The sequence below is a fragment of the Macrobrachium rosenbergii genome, chromosome 48 (assembly GCF_040412425.1).
Source record: "Macrobrachium rosenbergii isolate ZJJX-2024 chromosome 48, ASM4041242v1, whole genome shotgun sequence".
In the NCBI taxonomy this organism is placed as follows: Eukaryota; Metazoa; Arthropoda; class Malacostraca; order Decapoda; family Palaemonidae; genus Macrobrachium; species Macrobrachium rosenbergii.
In genome coordinates, this window is record NC_089788.1 from 17,181,320 (window position 1) to 17,203,838 (window position 22,519).

At 34.0% G+C, this 22,519-nt stretch overlaps 1 long non-coding RNA gene and 1 pseudogene across 1 annotated transcript in view; both read right to left on the bottom strand.

The window, feature by feature from the left end:
• Nucleotides 1-22,519, bottom strand: part of LOC136831289 (uncharacterized) — a 240,168-nt gene that overhangs the window by 72,251 nt on the left and 145,398 nt on the right. The window lies entirely within an intron of this gene.
• LOC136831641 (uncharacterized) lies at nt 15,562-20,128 on the bottom strand (annotated as a pseudogene).

Below are 22,519 nucleotides of genomic sequence, written 5' to 3' on the forward strand. Positions count from 1 at the left end.
ATATATATATATATATATATATATATATATATATATATATATATATACATGCTAGCTGACCAACCTGGCCCAGGGATTACTCTCTCTCTCTCTCTCTCTCTCTCTCTCTCTCTCCTCTCTCCTCCCAAAACCCCTCTACTCTCTCTTTCACTTCCTCTCCTCCCAAAACTCTCTCTCTCTCTCTCTCTCTCTCTCTCTCTCTCTCTCTCTCTCTCTCTCTTTCCTGTTAAGATAGTTGCTTCAGTTATAGTTACATTGCCCAGCATTTTTGAGATTTTATATTTTACCCCATCTCACCCCCCATTTCTATCAGGGCTGACCTTGGACTTAAAGGGCACCGGGAGCATCACTATTCATCTCAGCGACCTCAAAAACTATTGATTAAACATTAATATCTGTCTTTTTTACATTTTATTTTTCACCCTTTCTCACTCCCCCTTCCTATCAGGGCTGAACTTGGACTAAGTTAAAGGGCATGAGAGTGTCACTATTCACCTCAGTGACCCGAAAACTAAGGATTAGACACTAATATCTGTCGTTTCGGTTGTTTTTACATGTCACCCCCATCCCACCCCTTTTCACCCCCCTCCCTATTGGGGATGAACTTGGACTTAAAGGGCATAGGGAGTGTCACTATTCTTCTCAGCGACCTCGAAAACTGTTGATTAGACACTAATATCTGTCGTTTTTGGTTAATTTTACATGTCACCCCTTTCCCAAACCCCCTTCCTATCGGGGCTGAAGTTTTACATTTCAACTCCTTCCCACACCCTCCATTTGGTGACAGTGATGTCTTACCCCCACAGTGTTCTTTCCCAGATGGTAAGTCATATGTATACCAAGTTTGGTTGAAATTGCTCAAGCGTTTCATACTGTACGTGGAACATACACACACATACATCTATTTTCATATATATAGATAAATTATATATATATATATATATATATATATATATATATATATATATATATATATATATATATATATATATATATATATATATAATGTAGATCACCACAGGGAAGATGAAAATGAAAGAACACGTCCCAAGCACTTTTATAAACATAAAAAGGAAACTTCATAAAAAATAAGATCAAATTCATCAACAAGCAGAACCGCAATACTTCATAAAGAGTAGTTTAAAAATACAGATTAATATCATTACCAATTAATAAGCATGAATACTTTACAAACCCTTGAACACTCAAACTGCAGTTAGTAAAACAAGCAATCGCTAAAACGTGACATTGTACTACCCCACAATTTTATAAAAAGGTAACTATCCAATTTAAAAACACGGAACTAAGATTCATAAGATGATTATTAAAATGCTTAATAAAAGCAGATCCAGTGATGTTTATTTTAACAAAAGTATTACAAGAAAGTCATCACAGATTAGTTTTTCCAGTCTATGCAGTGGTTAAAATCATTCATAAATACAAATAAACCACTTGTCAGTTGACCTGTTCGAACTAATACGGTAATCCAGTTCTTTAACAGTTTGACCTAGATATTTATTATGACATCGAACACAAGGAATCGTGTAAATGCAACCGCGGAATTGTTTTGGGGAGTTACGAACTATGACAATTTTGAACTTTTCCTGAATTCTTGAAAACATGATCTTTAAAACTTTCCATATTGGAGTATTGAAAAAAAAACAATGTTTTCAGCTTTCTGCAAAGGTTTGTTAATTAAAGACTTTGGGTATTTTAACCTAATTCATACGTCATAAATTTTTACAAAATTCTCTTTAAGAATTCCGGACTGCATATCCTTAATGCCCTTTAAACTATGATGCAATAAGCTGAGTTTTACACTGACATGGTGATTCGAATGATAGTGGATATAGGAACAGTCGTTGGTAGGCTTCCTGTAAACATCAAACACAAAGCTTCTATCCTTCTTGTGTGCTAAAACATTTGAAAACTGTAATATAAAATTATTTTCTTCTTCGGCGGTGAATTTTATAGAAAGTACTAACTTATTTAACTTTTCTAAAAATCTGTTCAAATTCTCGGATATGGGCCAAACACAGCATATGTCATCAACATATCGAAACCAATGAACCCCTTTAGGCTGAATAGCAGGCAATATTTTTACTTCAAAAAATTCCAGATATAGGTTGCTAAGTACTGGGGACAGAGGAGTGCTCATAGCCATTCCAAACTTTTGAAGGTAATAATTTCCGTTAGAAACAAGCTTACGATCTTCAACACAAAGTTGTCAATTCTAAAATGCAGCCAAAAGCTAAAGTTGAAATATGCTTTGTTAAACGTCAACTGGGACATTGGAACCCGAACCTACCATATAGTTTATATGAAACACTGCCAACGGGTGCTCTGAAAGGTAAGAGACATGGTTATAAAAATGTCTATACGCCAGGAGATCGGATGCAACTGCTCAATGTTACTGACGTGCTTAATACGAAAAATAAATAAATAAATAAATAAATAAATAAATAAATAAATAAATAAATAATATGTAAACTAAGCCTTCAACTTACTAAACAATAAAATTAAGCAGTTTCCATTTCCTTAATAAGGTAATTGCCCTAAGGCTCTAAGCTGTTTAAAAAAACATACTTCCTGAATAAGCTATGTGTTTCTTTTGAGTGCCAAATTACCGGGTGTTAAAGAAGCCGGATTTCAATTTACCGGGAGCCAAAATGCCGGGAGTGAAATTACATGGATCAGAGTTCTGGGAGTCAAAATACCTAGATCCACACACACACAATATATATATATATATATATATATATATATATATATGTATATATATATATATATATATATATATATATATATGTATATATATATATATATATATATATATATATATATATATATATACAGTATATATATATATATATATAAAATATATATATATATATATATATATATATATATATATATATATATATATATATATATATATATTTATTTGTATACTGTATAAATATATATATATATATATATATATATATATATAATATATATATATATATATATATATATATATATATATATATATATATATATATATATATATATATATATATATATATATATATATATGTGCAATGTATACCAACAATTCCCTCAATAGCCAGCTGGTGCAATCACAAGACAACAGTCGTTGTCAAGTGTTTAAAATCCTTAAGCAACTTCCCGCCTGTTCATATATCTACAATGAACCCTTCAGCAGTGCGTCGACCAAAATGAGCACAGTGTCAAGTCTCTCAAATTCCTAATTATTACAAATCCTTAGTTACCTATCGTTCTCCATTCTTTCCTCATGGCTAAACCACCTACAGACACTAACTTACGGTAATCCTTTAGTTTTGATGTGAAAAATAGATGGCAAGTGTAAATTGAGATGAGAAGGCTATTAGATATGGGTGATGGGCCTGTCACTCATCCTACTAGAGAAGATATTTATAGGAAGGTGCTTCAGAGAGAGAGAGAGAGAGAGAGAGAGAGAGAGAGAGAGAGAGAGAGAGAGGTGGTGGTGGTGGTTGCCCTACCAGAAAATTAGACAAAATGATAAAAATCCTTTTTTTAAGGACCATGACAGCATAAGTTTGTGTTGCATTTAAAAGAAAATACCATTAAATTTTGTTTACTTTAATAATGGTTCTAAAATAAAAAATGAATGAAATTTTGGTGTTTCTAGGTTCTCATAGATCTCAGTTTATATTCACTCTGATCAAACACCGTCTTTCTTTTCCTACTGTTATAAATTATCCACATCTGGCACAGTTTCATGAAGATAAATTCAGTATATAGGCAATATTCTTAAGTAAGTATAATCACTCTAGGCAAATTGGTTTTTATACGCACTATAAATACACAAAGACTACATTCTTTGCAATGCAAATAAAACCTTAACTATTGACCAGAAAGGAGAGGAGGTTTATTTGCAACATCATCTTTAAGTACAAAAAATAAACTCATTTTCCTCTTCTATCTTGGCCACAGTACACTACTGTAGGTTCCAGCCACCCTTCAGGCCGCGAGAAGTATTGTTGTGAATGGGCACCTTTTCTCCACAAAGACAAGAGTATCGGAAAGGTCGCTCTAGACAGTACCTGTGTTTATGTCTACCTTCCTTGAAGAGAACTCCTTTGCCTTTTGTCGAAAGGTTTTGATACGACTCATTTTTCAGGGCTTTGACACATGATGATCATTTCGTGTCTCGTGTCATCAAAGGATATAGTTATTGAAATTGCTGATTGTTTATATATAAGTCAGCTGACAACTAATTAACGCACATTAACCTCAGTCAGTGCTACACCTACCATAGACTATATCGAGTAATGAAAATAACGATGATTACAGAAGAGAGATTTGGTTTGTTTGTATCCCAAGATATTATACCAGATAAGATATTTGTGCAAAGATACATCGAAATAAAAAGCAAAAGCAAGTAATAGAAGGAAAACTGCAAAGAGGAACAGAGTGAAGACGAGAGTAACACTACGAAATATTGAAAAAATGTAAAAATCGCTAAAAGGATCAGATTACTTGCGGGAATTAAAACCCCGAAAGCTGAAAGTGGATCATAAAAGAAAACTAACACAGAAAGAAACCCAAATGAAGAAACAAAGTAATATTAACGAGAGGAAGCAATACAAAGCGAGAACGAAAGATGAACAGAAAGTAACAAAGAGAGGTGAAATTTAGTCATTACTTTAAATGAAAAGCTGAACGATCAACTAATGAGGCAAATGATTACAGGGAGAAATATTAACGAATATGAACACGATTATGTAGTTAATAGATTGTATATTGTATCATAAATCACTCAAAGGAAAACTTGAAGATTTGGACAAAGTGGTGTTAGCTGTTTACTAAAGAAGATAAAAGGGGAACATTAATTAGAACATTAATTAAAGCTGTAATGTCGATAATACTGAACAAATGAGAAATTTCATCCACTTTACGTGTTCGGAAAATAACATATCATTCGGCTTTGGAAATTTTTATTGTGAAAAAATTCTCTCGTCTCTTCAATAAATTTCCTAAATACTAACGTCTATCTTCATCCCAAGCGCCATCCCTAAGCTAAGGGGTCGGTTGCCCTGATGTGTCTTCTCAACCATTTCTGTCAAAGCTTCTTCCCCTTCGAGACTCTGTTGTTCAAATCCTTCTTCACTTTCTCCGCCATCTAATCATCTGCCTCCCTTTCAATCTTCTCCCCCAGAAAGGTCCACCCAGCCCCTTCACAACTTTCTCCTCACTCATCCTTACCATACGTCAGTGCCATCTCAATCTTGGCTTATTTATCATATCAATAATCTTTACCTTCTCTGAATTTCTAATTTCTTCATTTTCCAGGCATTTTCTCTCGCAGCAAGAATATACTAAATACAAGCGTCTATCACACTACTGATGAGCCTTTTGCGAAGGTCGTTGAGGCATATAGTGCTTCTTTGGAAGTTTTCTGCTCATTGGGTTGGTCCACGATTCAGTAGTTGAAGTATGAATGTGGCAATGATCATTGCGCTTCTTTTCTCGAACACAACTCATTGGTTAGGAGAAACAGTGCTGCGAAAATACATACTACTACACACACATATATATATTATATATATGTACAGTATAGGTAGAATCTACTGATCACTTTTACCAGATACATATGTAATTGTAATAGCCACAATGCCCTCTTAACTTCTCGAATTCTTCGTGGTTTATGGATATGCTTGTCACTACAAAGCCGTAAATATCCAAGTGCAAGAAATTGAAGTGGCTTGGATGTCCGGTCGCGGGAAATGAACCCGTGTCACCATAATCACAAGGGGGTCAAGTTGCCGACCTTAGAAGTTAAGAGGGCATTGTGGTTATACAATTACATATAAGTATATATATATACATATATATATATATATATATATATATATATATATATATATATATATATATATATATATGAAGTTTTGTCATGAACTTTTTGCATTTGTATATTTTCAAATATTAAGCCACAAGTATCACTTAATATCGATTTCATTATACACACACACACACACACACATATATATATATATATATATATATATATATATATATATATATATATAATATGTGTGTATACTACATGTATTATATACATATATCTATATCTAATAAATATATACAAATATATATATATATATATATATATATATATATATATATATATATATATATATATATATATATATATCTATCTATATCTATCTATCTATCTATCTATATATATATATATATATATATATATATATATATATATATATATATATATATATATAAAGACCCCATAAAACACTATTTAAACGTTGAAACCATATATTTCAGGCACTTTCTTCTGTGGCCCTGTTCACTCTGTAGAATATGGACAGGTGGAAAGTTACAATGGTGTATATATAGAAAAACATAAAGGTGTGGCCTTAGGGCCTCTGATGTTATGGAGGTGGCGTTTCTTAAGAGGAGGAGAATGATCAAATTCCCTAGTGGTTTTTGGCCTCATTAGCTCCCCATTTGGCGATGGATCTGGCGATCGGCGTTTCTTGGGTCATCTTCTTCAGGAGGGGTTTGAGGATTAAGGTGTCGATGTCGTCCGATTTCCAATGTCCTCCTGACAGGTTCATAAAATATACTATAGAGGTCCCACTCACAACAGACAAATAGATTTCAACAACAAAATAAAGCTTCTGTACAATGAAAACATCCAAAAGGCCAACGGACAACTCAGGTCTAACAATCCTTTCATTTTCCATTATCACAAATCCATCGGGAGTTCGCTCATTAACGTATACTTAAATAACGAAAGGAAGAAGCCGGAGTTTACAAGATACCGTGTAGCAATTGTCATGACATCTACGTAGGCGAGACAGGTAGATCGCTCTCAAAGAATAACAGAGCACAAAAGATCAGTACGTTATGCTTCGGAGAGTTCGGGAATTTTCCTACATATCAGAAATACAGGGCATGTCATTAACTGAGTGGGGTGGAGTTGGTTTTCAAGAGGCTGTCCGTACAAAAGAAAGATGCTGGAATCTGCTATCATCAATCAAACCAACAATATGAACCTGTCAGGAGGACATTGGAAATCGGACGACATCGACACCTTAATCCTCAAACCCCTCCTGAAGAAGATGACCAAGAAACGCGACCGCCGATCCATCACCAAACGGGAGGTAATGAGGCCAAAAACCACTAGGGGAATTTGGTCATTCTCCTCCTTCTTAAGAAACGCCACCTCCATAACATCAGGCCTAAGGCCACACCTTTATGTTTTTGTATATATACCATTGTAACTGTCCACCTGTCCATATTCTACCAGTGAACAGGGGCACAGAAGCAAGTGCCCGAAATATATGGTTTCAACGTTTAAATAGTGTTTTATGGGCCTTCTTATATTCATATTACACTGTAGTATTACAGGAAAAGACATTCATATATATATATATATATATATATATATATATATATATATATATATATATATATATATATATATATATATATATATATATATAGTACACTATAATGCGAAAGTTGAATATCTGGAGAACCAAATCAATGCGTGGGAAAAAATTTCAATGTTAGCGCCTTGCAATTTAATAGGATTACTTTTTAAAATATCCTTTCCTTCTACACACTATATATTACCAATACAAAAGACTTTTGCTTTCTTACTTTTTTGATATCATAGATACATTGATAAAACTGCAGAAATTTTTTATGCCTTCCATTTCCATTATTAAAATTCTTCCACGTTTTTAGTCGGCAGATGTAATGGTCCTACATCCTTTGAAAGAAGCTTTAGGAAAAAAGTGAAATCGCTCGTTGTTTACAAATATCGTATTGCAAGAAAAAATTGATTCCATTCAAACTGCACAATAAACATCGAATTTTAAAGATAAAAATGAATTTGGTCTTTATATATTTTAATTCAACAGTGCTGCGTATTGTGGTAAAAATTCAAAACCAGTACATTTAAACAACAGAAACCACTACCAAAAAAGGGATACGTTTACGCCTAAACTTCTCTTATTACTCCTAAATCTTTGGTTAATCACAAAGAGATTCGTAGTGTATATTTGGTATAAGTTCTCAAAATTCGCGATATCAATTCCAATTGCACGGCAGACAGGTCCCTTGGGTCATGTTGCAGCTTGCGTAATAATTTGCAATGAAAACTGCCATCCTTACTGATGCTGTCGTTACTAACTATGCAAATATAATTTTCATGGAGCAGTAATATTACTCATACTGATATTGACAGGTGAATAAAGGTGCCTGGCTCCACAAGGGAAAAATCAAGACGTTATATCAGACTTCTGGTCTTCTCAAATTTCACATTTTCACGACTAAATAAAATTTAACTTCCATATCACTGATCTCTGTATTTTATTATAAATGAGAAAAGCATTACTTTACTGAGAGAGAGAGTTTGTTGCTGTTACGATAATTAACGAGAAATGACTAAATAGTTATTACTTTCAATGGTCAGAAATTTTGATCCACATATAGTTACTGCTAACGAACGCTGGAGGGTGGGACTAGTTGCTGTTCCTTGATGTTAAGCAAAGAGTCAGATTATAACTCTTGATAACAGTAACAACAGGAACACAACAGCAACAACGTTAATAATAATAATAATAATAATAATAATAATAATAATAATAATAATAATAATATGAGCAACGATACTAAGAAAAAAAAAAAGATAAAATCGGCGATAATCTTATCTGCTAATAGTTATAAGTTGAAAAAGATGAGGAATACGTCGTTTTATCCTTTCAGATGAAGAGAGAAAAGCCACCTCGAGTCAAAATCTGCTTGACAGCGACCCTCCAGCTTCACCTCCTAAATCCCGCCCTGTTTCATCACGAACTTCGGAACCGTAATTCTGGAATGCTGGGTGCGGAATTGAGAGGACGATTAATACGGGGTTTCAATCAGCCCTCGAAGAGAAGAGTTTACTTTGCACTCCAGACGGGGTTAACGGAGGCCTTAATAGCTTAGACGGTTTTACTGGATATTATTATATAGTCCCTTTACTTAGCCTCTTCAGGAATGAGATGTTATGATTTTAAGTCGATGAAGAGGGATTTTTTGGTCACTGAGTTTGTATTAATCAACAATAGTTATTTGATTATGCATAAATTAGCAACGAAATTAGGGGATGTATAAAAATGTACTGTCTGTTCAATAGAATTACTTGAAAGAACTTCATTTTCATTTGCTATATCTCTTATTAATGATCTTAAAAATACTAAATCATGACGAATGGGGCACACATCAAAGGGTCACGAAATATTCGCTTTAATTTAATGCTTACATTCAGGACGACCAGATTCAAAACAAAACATGTTTACAGCCCAAAGAGAGTGAGCTGTGTTATGACTTTTACCCTTCTGAGAGTGAGTCAATTTGGGCCTGAAGTTTATCTGGCATATTTTGCAAATATGTCCTGGGCAATTTAACCCTACGTTCTTGATAAATAGACAAATAGCTAGATAGATAGATAGACAAATAGACAGATAGATAGATAGATAGATAGACAAATAGACAGATAGATAGATAGATAGATAGACAGAGCATTCTCATAAAAATCAAACAAACTATATCAGTTTGCAAGGTTTATTCACACTTCAACAACAGTCATTTCTAAATTGTAACATATCGTTAAAAAACAGAACAAATATAAAACAATATAAAGAAGAATGAAGTGTGAGAAGTTAGATCTACCCTCACCGAAGATATAAAATTTTACAAGTCTTGAGACATCTGTCTCAAGGGAGGAAGATTCACACTACTGTTGGGTAATACAAAAACCCCGTCCAGATTGCCTCGTCTCACATCCCACATAGTCTGTAAAATTCACAGCCCCACACTGTATGTATACCCCCGGCATGTTTACTGCTCCTCTGCCCAAGAATCCTATCTGCATGCATTATGTGCTGTATTGAGAAGAACGTTATGTTTCTGTATGCGTAAGATATTGTCTTGAAAAAATAGCTGGCTCACAAGTCCTGTGCACAGATACGGACATGTTTATTTATTCATTATCATCACTTGAATGAATATTTATTTCCCGATACTCATGTAATTTTAATTGTGTTCACCAGTTATTGTGTAATGCCCAAATGTTCTTAAGCACTGATCAGATCTAAAGAGAGAACCTACAACACCGTGTGAACTACAGTTACTTTCCTGCTACTAGTATGTTGATAGTAAAATATAGACACTGAACACTTTGCTTATGTGAAGCATTCACCTTTGTTTTTTTAGCTACCGCATATGTCTGTCATTTACTTATTGCTAACAGGACTTTGATTGTAAATGGTACGGCCTTGAATGCAGGATGCGTATACAATTCTCACACTGAACAAGTACATTTGCCAAGTATACTACGTTAGAACTACTACTATGGCCATGAAACGTTATGTACCCAATATTTTCCAGCTTTTTCCACTTTTACACTCCAACAAACGGAATGAAAATATTTTTATCAGCGCAAAAAGCTGTCTGCTTTGGTTAGAACCTTGATCCACATTTACTGTATAAATGAAAATGAAAAATGAACGTTCCTCCACAGCGCGATTTGTGTGTGTTGAACCTTTTCTTCCAATAACTGACTTGAATCATTCAAGTTTAGTTTAACGGCCTGGACCTTCCCACGGTCAACGATAAGGTTTATTTTAACGGATTATTTTTTTTTTTTGAAACACAATCATCTTGATATTATTAATTGTATATTAGCAAAACGATTCTTACTGAGAATTTACGAACTTTATAAATACTAATAGCAGTGATAATAACTGAAATGACATAGTCTGAAATAGTGTTTTAGCCTACAAACTTCATGTAGTATTTATTGTTTTTACTTGCTGATAAAAATGGGATTCTACTAGCATATAGATGTCACGCATGAACACCCCACACACATATATGCAGTATATATATAGATATATATATATATATATATATATATATATATATATATATATATATATATATATATATATAAATATATATATATATATATATAAATATATATATATATATATATATATATATATATATATATATATATATATATATATATATATATATAAATATATATATATATATATATATATATATATATAAATATATATATATATATATATATATATATATATATATATATATATATATATATATATATATATATATACATACATAATTTTAAGGAACTCAATGTATCAGAGTCGAGAGAGAGAGCGGGAGGTGGTGGAGACTATCACAAGTTTCATTTCATCACTTGAATGCTGATAAGGCTGTAATGATGTCTGAGAACTTTAAAGCGGCCATTATTAGAGAGTTCTAACACTTCTAATTTATTATCTTAATATAAATATTTATATATGTATATACATACATACATACGTATATATATATATATGTATATATATATATATATATATATATATATATATATATACTGTATATATAATATGTATATATACATATATATATATATATATATATATATATATATATATATATATATATATATATATATATATATATATATAGAGAGAGAGAGAGAGAGAGAGAGAGAGAGAGAGAGAGAGAGAGAGAGAGAGAGAGAGACCTGTGTAATTTCATGACGACTACCTGAGATAAACCAAACTTAATTCATTTATATCCGGTTTTCTCTTTCTTAAGCAGGTCCTAGTTAAGAGTAGGGTCAACATCTGTTGGTTCGGATTAATTTTCGTTTGAACATTAACAGAAGGCTTGATTCTATTTTTGTTTTTATTACATGCTTTATTTAAACTGACTTCCGCTTCTGTCTGTCTGTCTGTCTGTCTGGGTCAAATCTTGTAACTCAATTTTCGACCTGTTCCTTCGTCGGATGGACTTGAAATTTTGCATGGTTGCTCAATCCCCGTGACAATACAACCTTACATGATCAGTAGGTCAGCAGTGACCTCTAGTGACCCTACAGTGACCTCTCCCAGTATCTCTGGATTTTTATGAAACTCTTCGGATTTTTCAAACCTTCTTTGGCCGACATGATATCACGTTCAATTTTTGTTTTGTTTTGTTACAATCATAAATCGGTTACAATTTCTGTCAAAACTAAAAAGTATAAAATAAAGATATATATTTCTTAAAGCATTCCTTCCATATTTGGCCCCCACGCTTTTATTTTTGAAGACATGATTAATTGTAAGAAAATCCTGGTGTGTTTAAAAAAATATTTTGTACTTTTTAGTGCATTTTAATAAAACTGTTTTAAAAATTTTATTTTTCATTTTTATATACATAGTTGCTGTTAGTGCATTTTACATTTTACGAATCATTCTGGTCGTCAACTATCATTTCTTTAATTTATCTATCTTCTAGTTAAATTAACAACGAGTAATCTTATTTACCCACACGCATAGGTGTACGAATGATTCGTGAGCTCATCGTTCGTCGCTTTAAGACCCTATCATAGACACCGTAATACTTAAGACATTTTGAAATTGCACTGGTTAGCTGTCATAACTGGCGGTATGGGAACCTTTTTTTTTAGTTGTTAAAGCCCAACCCTAGTGGTAAAAGGAAGTGAAATTTTCTAGGCTATTGTGTGTAAAGTAGAAATCTGTCTTTTAATAGCTTAGCTTGAGTGAATGATATGGTACAAACGTACGACGGAAAAATTGTTGTCATATTTTATCAATATCAGTTAAAATGAACTGAATGGCGTCAACTAGTCATTTTTACCAAGATGTCATATCTACAGTTGCTGCGAACTCGAAAGAGTAAGTTGTATAGTTTTAACCCAAAACGATACTTCGCGAATCTCGTGTAATTTGGTGTCTTCAATGCACTGTGATACTCAAACAAATTTCATCAGTTTGTTTGAGTGCCGGTATTAAAGAGGTTATACTGTAATGCTGGTAGTAAAGGAAGATTACAACGTTGCGGAAGAGCCATGAAAACAAGACGGCCTGTATTCTAATTAATCGTAACATAACAATAATAACTATAATAACTAATCCACTTTAAGTCGATTTGGAACGCGTGTTCACAATATTGCACATATGTTAGTAAGTTATATTTTGTATTTTGATTTCTGTTCATTCTGATGATTTGACTGCATTAACTGTTAAGTGTTATTGATCTTATTGATTTGAAGTTGTGTTAATATTACGCATATTTTCCGTAAATATTTCGGATTAACCAACCGGTATGTGTGCATAAATAAAGTGCAAATAAAAGTCAAAATTATCTTTCAAACACACGTGATTCAACAATCGGTGAGAGAGCATTATGTATCAAATGACGGCTTTTGGTATCATATATTCTTTATTCTGATACATTATAAGTCTGAGGTATTACTGCTCTTCTGTTGTTAAGACTACGGGTGCTTTTAGCACACGAAAGAAGGAGCAGGCATATCATTACGGCCAACATTACACGCTTCCTTGATCCCATAAAAGATTTTCCAAGGTCTGGCCGAGCGCCGTTTCAATTCTACACTGGGAAAAGATTGGAAAGAAAAGACGGAAATGAACTTATATATTCCACGAACTCCTTCCATATTAGTGAAAGAGTCTACTGCACGTTCCATAGTATTCTTGGCAGTGGAATTGTAGATTCAGCCATTTTAATGGCGCTTCTTTTATTACGTATAAAAGGTTGTTCTTGAGGCTGGCTGCGGCGAAGCCGTTACCGAATTCAAATTGAATAAATGAATTAAGAAATTAGAACTTTCTCTGAACGAGAATCTGTCTAGACCTGGTTTCCTTTGAGTGAAATAAGAAATGAAGGCAACCTTAGTGTGGTGAACATATGACGCTGAAAAGGTTATGAGAAAAGAGTCAGTGTTTCACCTTCCTTTTAGTGAGTCCAAAAAACGGAAGAAATCTAAACAACAGAGATTCAATAAAGTTAGGGATGCAACTGCAATATGCGCAACATCATTCAGTGACATCTAAGTTATGAATGATTTCAAAATTTTTATAGACTCCATGCTGCGTAATTAGAGTAGAGTAGGGCCTATCCTTAAATATGAGGAACTTATAAGAGAGGACAATCGAACTTTAAAGTCACCAGAGAAATCAAGTACAATTTACATTCTGATAAAGATGATACATATATTCTAAGTTTCAAATGTGTGTAGTATCTGCCGGTAAATACACGCAAAGAAACAAAGTACATTTATGCGTTTTGCTGGTATTCAAGACCTGCTTATGGTTATTATTTGCAATAATAGCCAGGATTAATAAACTTGGAGACCTGCCTTCCACACTGTTGATCACAAAAATGCTGATTAGTTCAACCCTATAGAAAAGGGGAATTCTGAGGGACTCTGCCTGACCTCATAACCTGACTGCAATTAAGGAGGTCTAGGCTCTGCTTGTTAAAGTCACCCACTATTTTTATCGAAAAATAAAAAAATTTCAAACATCAGATGACGTCTTGCTTCATGACTTACTAAACACACTGGCGACTTTGTAGAGCCACAAGTGGCTGCGTTTTGTGGCGGGGATATTTTCTCCCATAGGTTTCCATTGTTTTCAAGCTTTGCCGATCACACTTGTGTCTGTGGCTCGCGACTGTGCAAGCGGTCGCTCGTCCCCGCCACAAACAGCGCATTTTGTGGCGGCGTTTTGTGGCTGGCTGAGAGCACACTAGCGACCTCTGGCGACCACATGTGGCTGCTAATCAGTGATGCAGGAAACTTCGTAGAGGTGAGGTGTGTGTTGTCCTGCTGTTCAAACAAGGTAAAGTTATTAAACCCCAATAAATTGTACTAGCATTCTTTTTCAGTGTGAAAGGTCAATATTTATTTATAAACAGACAAACTGTACCTAATACATAACCTTCCCGTTTTCAACGATAAGTTAATAAATGTAAGTTATAAAAAATACAATACAAATGAAATGATAAATTCAATGAAATATTAACGGACACAGTTTTTCGCATGTTTTTTTAACTGTTTTGTTTATAATTTAATCATTTAATCAAATAAATTTAATCACTGCTAAGTAAGATATCACTGGCGTTATTCTGTCATTGTAATCGTATTTAAAATTTGTTTCCCATTTGGCATTATTTGAAATACCATTTGTTATTGTTTGCAGAGTGTGACTTGACAAACTTGTAGTCCGGCTGTATCTGCCGTGGCTTCATTCGGCTTTGACACAGACCGATTTACTATTGAAATACAAGATAGGCCAGCGATTTGGGACGTGCGCCTCAAGGAATACAGCAACAAAATTTTGAAAGCAAAGGCATGGGAGGAATTGTGCTCTATATTCTTACCCAACTTCAATGAGTTGGATTGCCAAGAAAAAAACAAAGCAAGTAAGTATTACATTTCATATATTTATATTCACAATATTTGATATTGTAAGTCTAGTATTTCATACATAGCTGTATAATAATGTATAATAATGTATATCTAATACATAAGTGACACAAGAAATAATTTAGAAAAAGTTTGTAACATTACATCCTTTACTATGTCACACATTGACTTGCCCTACACTCTGTTCCCAATCATTCTATCCTGCCACGACACTGATCCTATGCTAGAAAAGTAGTCCGAGAACTTTTCTCTATTATTATAGCGGATCGAGGGCATCCTGCTTGTATTGCACCATCACCATCAGTCAGACCTACAACATTCAGTGTGTTTTCAAACTGTACACCATCCCTTTCTCTTACAAAGTTGTGTAAAGTGCAACATGCCCTGATAATGTTTTCGGCATTCTCAACATGTAAATCCAGTGGTCTATGAAATATGCGCCATTTATTTGTGAGAATGCCAAAAGCACTTTGATGCATCGCCTCGCTCTTGATAAGCGATAATTAAAAAATTTTTTGTGTTGGAGATTTTTTCCCCATAAGGGCGTAGCATGAGTAGAGGCCAAAAGCTTCGTCGCCAACGAAAACGAAGGGGAAGTGGGTCCCCATTCGTTGACACTGGTTTATCGCTAGGAATGTTCAGTGTATTTTGCTGCATTTTTGGTAGAGGTTACTGTTTTTGTAGATTGAGGAGTCTGATGCTTTACCATAAGAACCGACATCTATAAAAAGTACACCTGTAGTTTGCGTCACATACAGCTAACAACACCATTGAAAATACTTCTTGTAACAAAAGTTATTAGAACCACTGCCCGTTGGTTTAATGAGCCTCACATGCTTGCCATCGATGGCGCCTATGCAGTTCGAAACTGTGCTTCACAACGAAAGCCTTCTTCAATTTTCAGCCATTCTTCCTTTGTTAATTCTGGGAAACATAGGTCGTGTAGATACTCCCATATCGCCTTGCACACTTCTTGCACGATCCCTCTAGCGGTGGAACTCCCACACCGGAAAGTGTAATGTAGTTCAAAAAGAGAACACCCTGTTGCTAAGAACCTGAAAAGAACATTTAAAAATCAGTATATTATTGCTAAATTAAATGCATTTACTTACGTATGTGTCTATACTTATAGGAGAGGATGTACATATTATAAAATGAAACTCATTTTACTCAGATTTTGACGCGACTTTAATTTAACCCGACAAATAATAATACATGAGAAAACGTTGTGCTATCATTGAAATTTTATTCATGTAGTTATTTTAGATGAAGCTAGTGTGTAGACTAATAACTTTATAACTAATCTTTACATCTTCTTACAGCTACAGATCTACAACGGAAATGGAAGAGTTTGAGGGACTCCTATAGAAGAGAATTGACATTGTCGAAGAAAGAAAAATCAGGATCTGGCGCAGGAAGTGGGAGGAAGGAATATTTGTACTTCAAACAGCTGTCTTTTCTTCAAGAAATTTGCGCAACAAAACCACATGCAGCTGAAAGTGTCGAGGATACTACAGTGCAGGGAGATGAACGAGAAAACCCAGGAGAGCCTGCTGCACCTTCCACTTCTAATGTAAAAAGGAAGAAATCAACTGTACATTCGGATGAAAAGATTATTCTGGAAGCTTTAGCTAAGAAAGCAACCGCCCCTCACGATCATGATACAGATTTCTTCTTGGTCTGGTGCCTGACTTCAAGTATTCCTGAGAGTGTCAGAGTTCGATGCTAAGCTTGAAATCATGAATGTGATCAAGAGGTATAAACAACATCCAAATCATCTGTATTTTACATCATATCAACAAACAGTCCCAAGTCCTATTCACATGCGAGTCATACATCACACAATTTCGCTCCTAGCATCATGCATGCACAATCAACAGTACCTCAAAGCCAACCCGTACTACCCTGTACACCATCACCTGCACAACTATCTGAAACACAAGCGGTATCCCCATGGTCGGATGATTCAGTCATGAGTAATTTGTGAACAAAGCACTGAAGTGACAACACAAATGTTATCATTGGAAGCATTCATAATCTTAGCGATATAGGAAAGGAAATATAGCTTTGTATTGCAGTACAGTTTCATTGAAATACAGTTTAATAAACTCACTAAAAATAATTGTATTATTTACATACCTTAATGTTATGGCAAGTCTCTCCTCAGCTGGAATGCTCTTCCTTAGGTGTGTACTGTCTTTGCGAATGTGGGGGCCAATTATGGCCAAGAGTTCGTTGAAACTTTCCTGGGTCATCCTAAAGTAGTAAAAAAATTTATCATCATCTGCTCTTAAGTCACTCATTATCATGTAAAACTGTCTGTGGGTCAATCTCAAAGCGGTAATTAGGTGCATCCATAGCGCTCTCCGACGACGGCGGCGGCGACGTCACTGAAAGTATAAAAGCTGTGACAGTGCCTCTTCCTCAAGTCATGCTGAAACTGTGATGTAGTGATATCGGTGTAGCGACCACATGTGGCCGGGTAAAACATACCACATGTGGTCGCCACATGTCGTCACAACTGTAGCTCTAAAAGTGGCTAGTGTGCTCTGGCCACCACTTTGCGCGGCCACTTATGGTGCCACAAGAGTGGCTAGTAATGCTCAGAGCTGCAAACCTTTTGTGTTTTGATAGTTAAAATATCGGACTCTCATATGAGCGAAAATTTTTAAACGTCAGCTGATAAAGACGCCTATTTAACCATCTCCGAAACCAACTGCCTTATGGCCTAGGATAAACAAAATTATACAGAACTTATAGACAGGTGTAAAATAACCTTTCAGTAACTTGTCTCCTCTGAAAAGCGTCATCTTGAGATATTCTTAACGTTTTCCGATTTATTGTGTGTCCACTAACTTATCTAAAGTGAGGAAAAGTGACCTATAAAATTATATGAATAAATTGATAGAGCATTTATCTCTCGATACGGAACTGAGAAAAACATCTTTTTGTCTGATGGAACGTTTATCAGACAGTCGCTGATAAGAATCAAACGCCGCAGTTCACTGTTTAACAAAGAAAAGTATTCTTCCTAACACTTAGGCATACAGATAATAATACAGGAATGTCTGTGGTTCTGTGCAAAAGATTCCTCCTGAATATGCAGATTAAACATAATTTCCTATAGTACTTTTAAGATTTCATTAAACCCTGATTTTTATACAGTATAATTTATCACCTATTTGCAACCTAATTATTTATATGAGGTCTAGGTTCTTATTAATTTTATATATAATGCTACAACAACTATCAACAAGCTTGAAGACTTTAATATCATGTACGGCAACCTACCGGTCAACAGTACGTCCTATTCCTTAGAGGAGTAAATTGATGAGGCAATTATAATGAGATTTCGCAATTACTGGCCTCGTGTTCTGTTTCTTTCACTGATTCTATATTCCTCAAAGAATCCATTCCATTTCATGATTCATTCCCAATTAATTTTTACTGCATTAAATGATTTGGAATCTGGCTTATTATCATATAAATCAAACGCTTTTTCATAAATGCTGCTATTAAAAAAAGCAATATTGTTACTAAAATAATTTGCATTAATACGTCTTCATTTATGTTTTATAAAACATTAACATTATGTCTGTTGCAAATAATCAAAGCGTGGATGTAAAATAATAAAGAAAGATAAAAAGACCTGATTTAAAACATTTAGACGTTGGCTCAGATATGTACAAACACGAATCCCGTTTTCCAACGCTGCTTTTGTCGATTTAAAATGTAATGAAATATCTTTCAATCCCCTGCGAGTCATTTTCATTACTCAAAAAAAATACCTGACATTAAGACGCATTTAGCATTCATCAATACATAAGGTATATAAATAACACTGACGTCATCTTTTCTTTGCCAATCCACTGCCATCAGACACTGCAAAGTTACCCAAACGTAAATGTTGAGATTTCAAAGTCTTTAATATGAAAAGAAATGGTAAGGTCCTGGACATTTTAGAAAATAATCACATCTTCCCAACTCACAATACAAAGGACAACTGGTACGGGTTACTAGCCCTCATGTATGAAAAATGTCATAGATTTTAACATTTCTTTTATAGATATATCCAATAAAATGTCCTTATGATTAATATCAGACATAAAATTATATAAAATTATATATATATATATATATATATATATATATATATATATATATATATATATATATATATATATATAATTATATATATACACACACACATTATATATATATATATATATATATATATATATATATATATATATATATATATATATATATATATATATATATATATATAATATATATATATATATATATATATATATATATATATATATATATATATATATATATATATATATATATATATATATATATATATATATATATATAATATTGTATATAGCGTATATTACACACACATATATATGTATATATACATATATAATTATAGAAAAATTTCCCTCTTTCCGGTCACTTTACCGTCAACTAATCCAGTAATATTCTAAAGACTTCGTTTTCTTCATTTCTCAGGTTATGCAGACAATCCAGTCCAACTTTAAGGTAGAAGCATTAAAATGCCAGCAAGCAAGTTCTCTTAATATATATTTGGTATTAGTATGAATTTTCTTAAAATATTTATCTAATTCAACGACGACCATTTGAGATATAAAATATGACTGTTATTACATGGAATTTCTTGTTCAAGTGACCATGAGCAGTAAGAGCTTATTCACAGGTCTGGGTTTATGTTAGTGAATTTACGTTTTTAGGAACATCATGTTCATCTGTCATAGATGATTTTCTGGCACTGTCCCCTTTGCCCAGAATCTGATGGTTTCGCAGTACATTTTACTCCACTTCCATACCTTGTGAGCCCAGAATGTCACTCCCACTGCAGAGGAGGTGCCTTCCGAAACTAACCTTGCAGGAAGATACCAGCAATACAGGCAACCAGAAAGAGAAAGTGCGGGTAACTTATGGGCAGAAAAATAATAAGAAACAAGGTCTGAACATCCGTCTCCTCCTCACCCCCACTCCACTCCAAAAAGAGTAGAACGTCCACTTGAAGAAACAAAATAATTCCCACATGCAGATATAGTTCACCTGTGACGCCTAAAGGGAAACTGATTGAAGATTTTATTTGAAAGTATTTATACCCGATCTCTGAACTCAATACTTGTAGAATTTTGAAAATAAGTCCATTTTTTCCCTAATTTCAGGTGATGTAGCAATAAAAACATAGAATTTTAGAAAAAGCGCGATTCTTCATTATAAACGTGATTATGAAACATCGACAAACTTAGATCCAAGTTATTTAATTTTTTACAGTGATGTATTTCTCATCTTCCACTAGGACCTGCAAAACCTGGGGAACGAATTCGAGAGAGCGGAGTGGCTGAAGAACCCTGATATGTCCCTTTACGACGTCCGTTCGAATGAGACAGGAGCCTTTAATGGTTCTGCCTTTGGCAACTGGAATCGATTCGGATACTCTCTGTGGAAAGTTGTTGGCAATAATGCCAGCGTTTCTGTGTATACAATTGAGAAGTTTAATGTGACATCAGATAACATTACTCTTATAGTCCCAACATACTACAACGTTCAATTGACCGGAGACAAGAAAATGGCTCAGTGGACGAAGAAGATAAACAGTAAGGTATTACTGATGAACGCTACTCTCATCACGCTGTCCAGTACCGACGGATCTGGAATGGGTCAACTGGAATTCAAATCCAGTGAAAGCGGTAAGTTTAGTGAGAACGAAACCCTGCATACCGCACAAAAGAACAGTGGCGGATCCATCACTTGGCACGTCCAAAGGAATGGCGTTATCAACAGCTACGATAAATACACTACTTTCATTATCTTTGAGGAAGGGGAAAGTGAAAATGTGCACGGCACAGAGAAAGCAGTGCCTTCTTACAAGACCCCTTCTGTCTTAGATGGATTGTTGGAGGAGATATTGCACTGGTCTGAACTACCTTCTAATTGGAGTGCCAAAGTTACGGGTTATATCACGGGTACAGATAAAGTGAAAAGATTAAAAACATCAAGTGAAGCACATTATGACCTTCCGTCTCAATCGTTTGCTCTGTCAAGGAATTCCAGTGGCTATATTTGGAATAATGTTCATTCTCTCAGTATGGAAATGCCCGAAAATTTCAATAAGATTTTATGAATTTTCTTGAATTCTTATTGTGAATATACAGTTATGCGCTTGATGCAAATTTTTATTCCTGGTTTACCATCCTTTACGAATATATAACTTTTATTTGTTGAAAATGTTTCTTATTTAGTTATCTAGGTTAACAAATCTCAACCAGTTGCGGTGAAGTAGGTAGGTTTCACGTAAAAGCTGAATTGTTCCTTGCACTACTTGTCTATGATGAGTTTGTAATCCCATATACAAAATACACATTCCAGTAAATTACTAGTAGTCCTTTTAACGCATTGCCCATCTGGATAACCTTTTATGGTATTATTAGCGACCATAACAAATTAGCGACCGACAAGAAAAAATATAAGACACCTTAATAATGAAGGACCTTTACCAATATATCACGAACCTAGGTGCGAGTTCAGCTACTCATTATTAAAGACGACGAGAAAAATCATAGAATCGCTCCCGCAACGCATTAACATTAACATAAGTTGAACAGGGTACATATTTTCACTTTTGAAAGCTTCAGCAGTCTCATACCCCTACCCCTACGAATCATCAGTAGTAAGTCGACCCCCTACTGACAAAGAATCACTCGCATCTTGTATATACCTTTGTACTAACAGTTATAATCCCCTAAAACCCAGGAACAATTTTCATATCTTTTTCTCAAGACTGTTATATAAAATCAAATAAAGTTCACTGTAACGTCATTTTAATGAACAGGGATTTCATTTTTCGAGTTATTAACTTATATAAAGTAATTTTTAATTTCGGAGAAAGTTATTCCTATTGCTTGTACTTAATGTCACAAATGTTTGCATTTATACATACTGTAATAAATCTTCCAACTTTTATATGACCAATTTTTCACTAAGAAAACGAAATGAAATAGGTATGGACAAGCATACCTCGAATATCACTGGAAATGTTATTAAATACTAGCAAAATAGTTAACATGCGTTATCATTTACGCGTTCTATTTCATTTTCAAGTCCCCTTTTAAAACGTTCAGCTTTCAG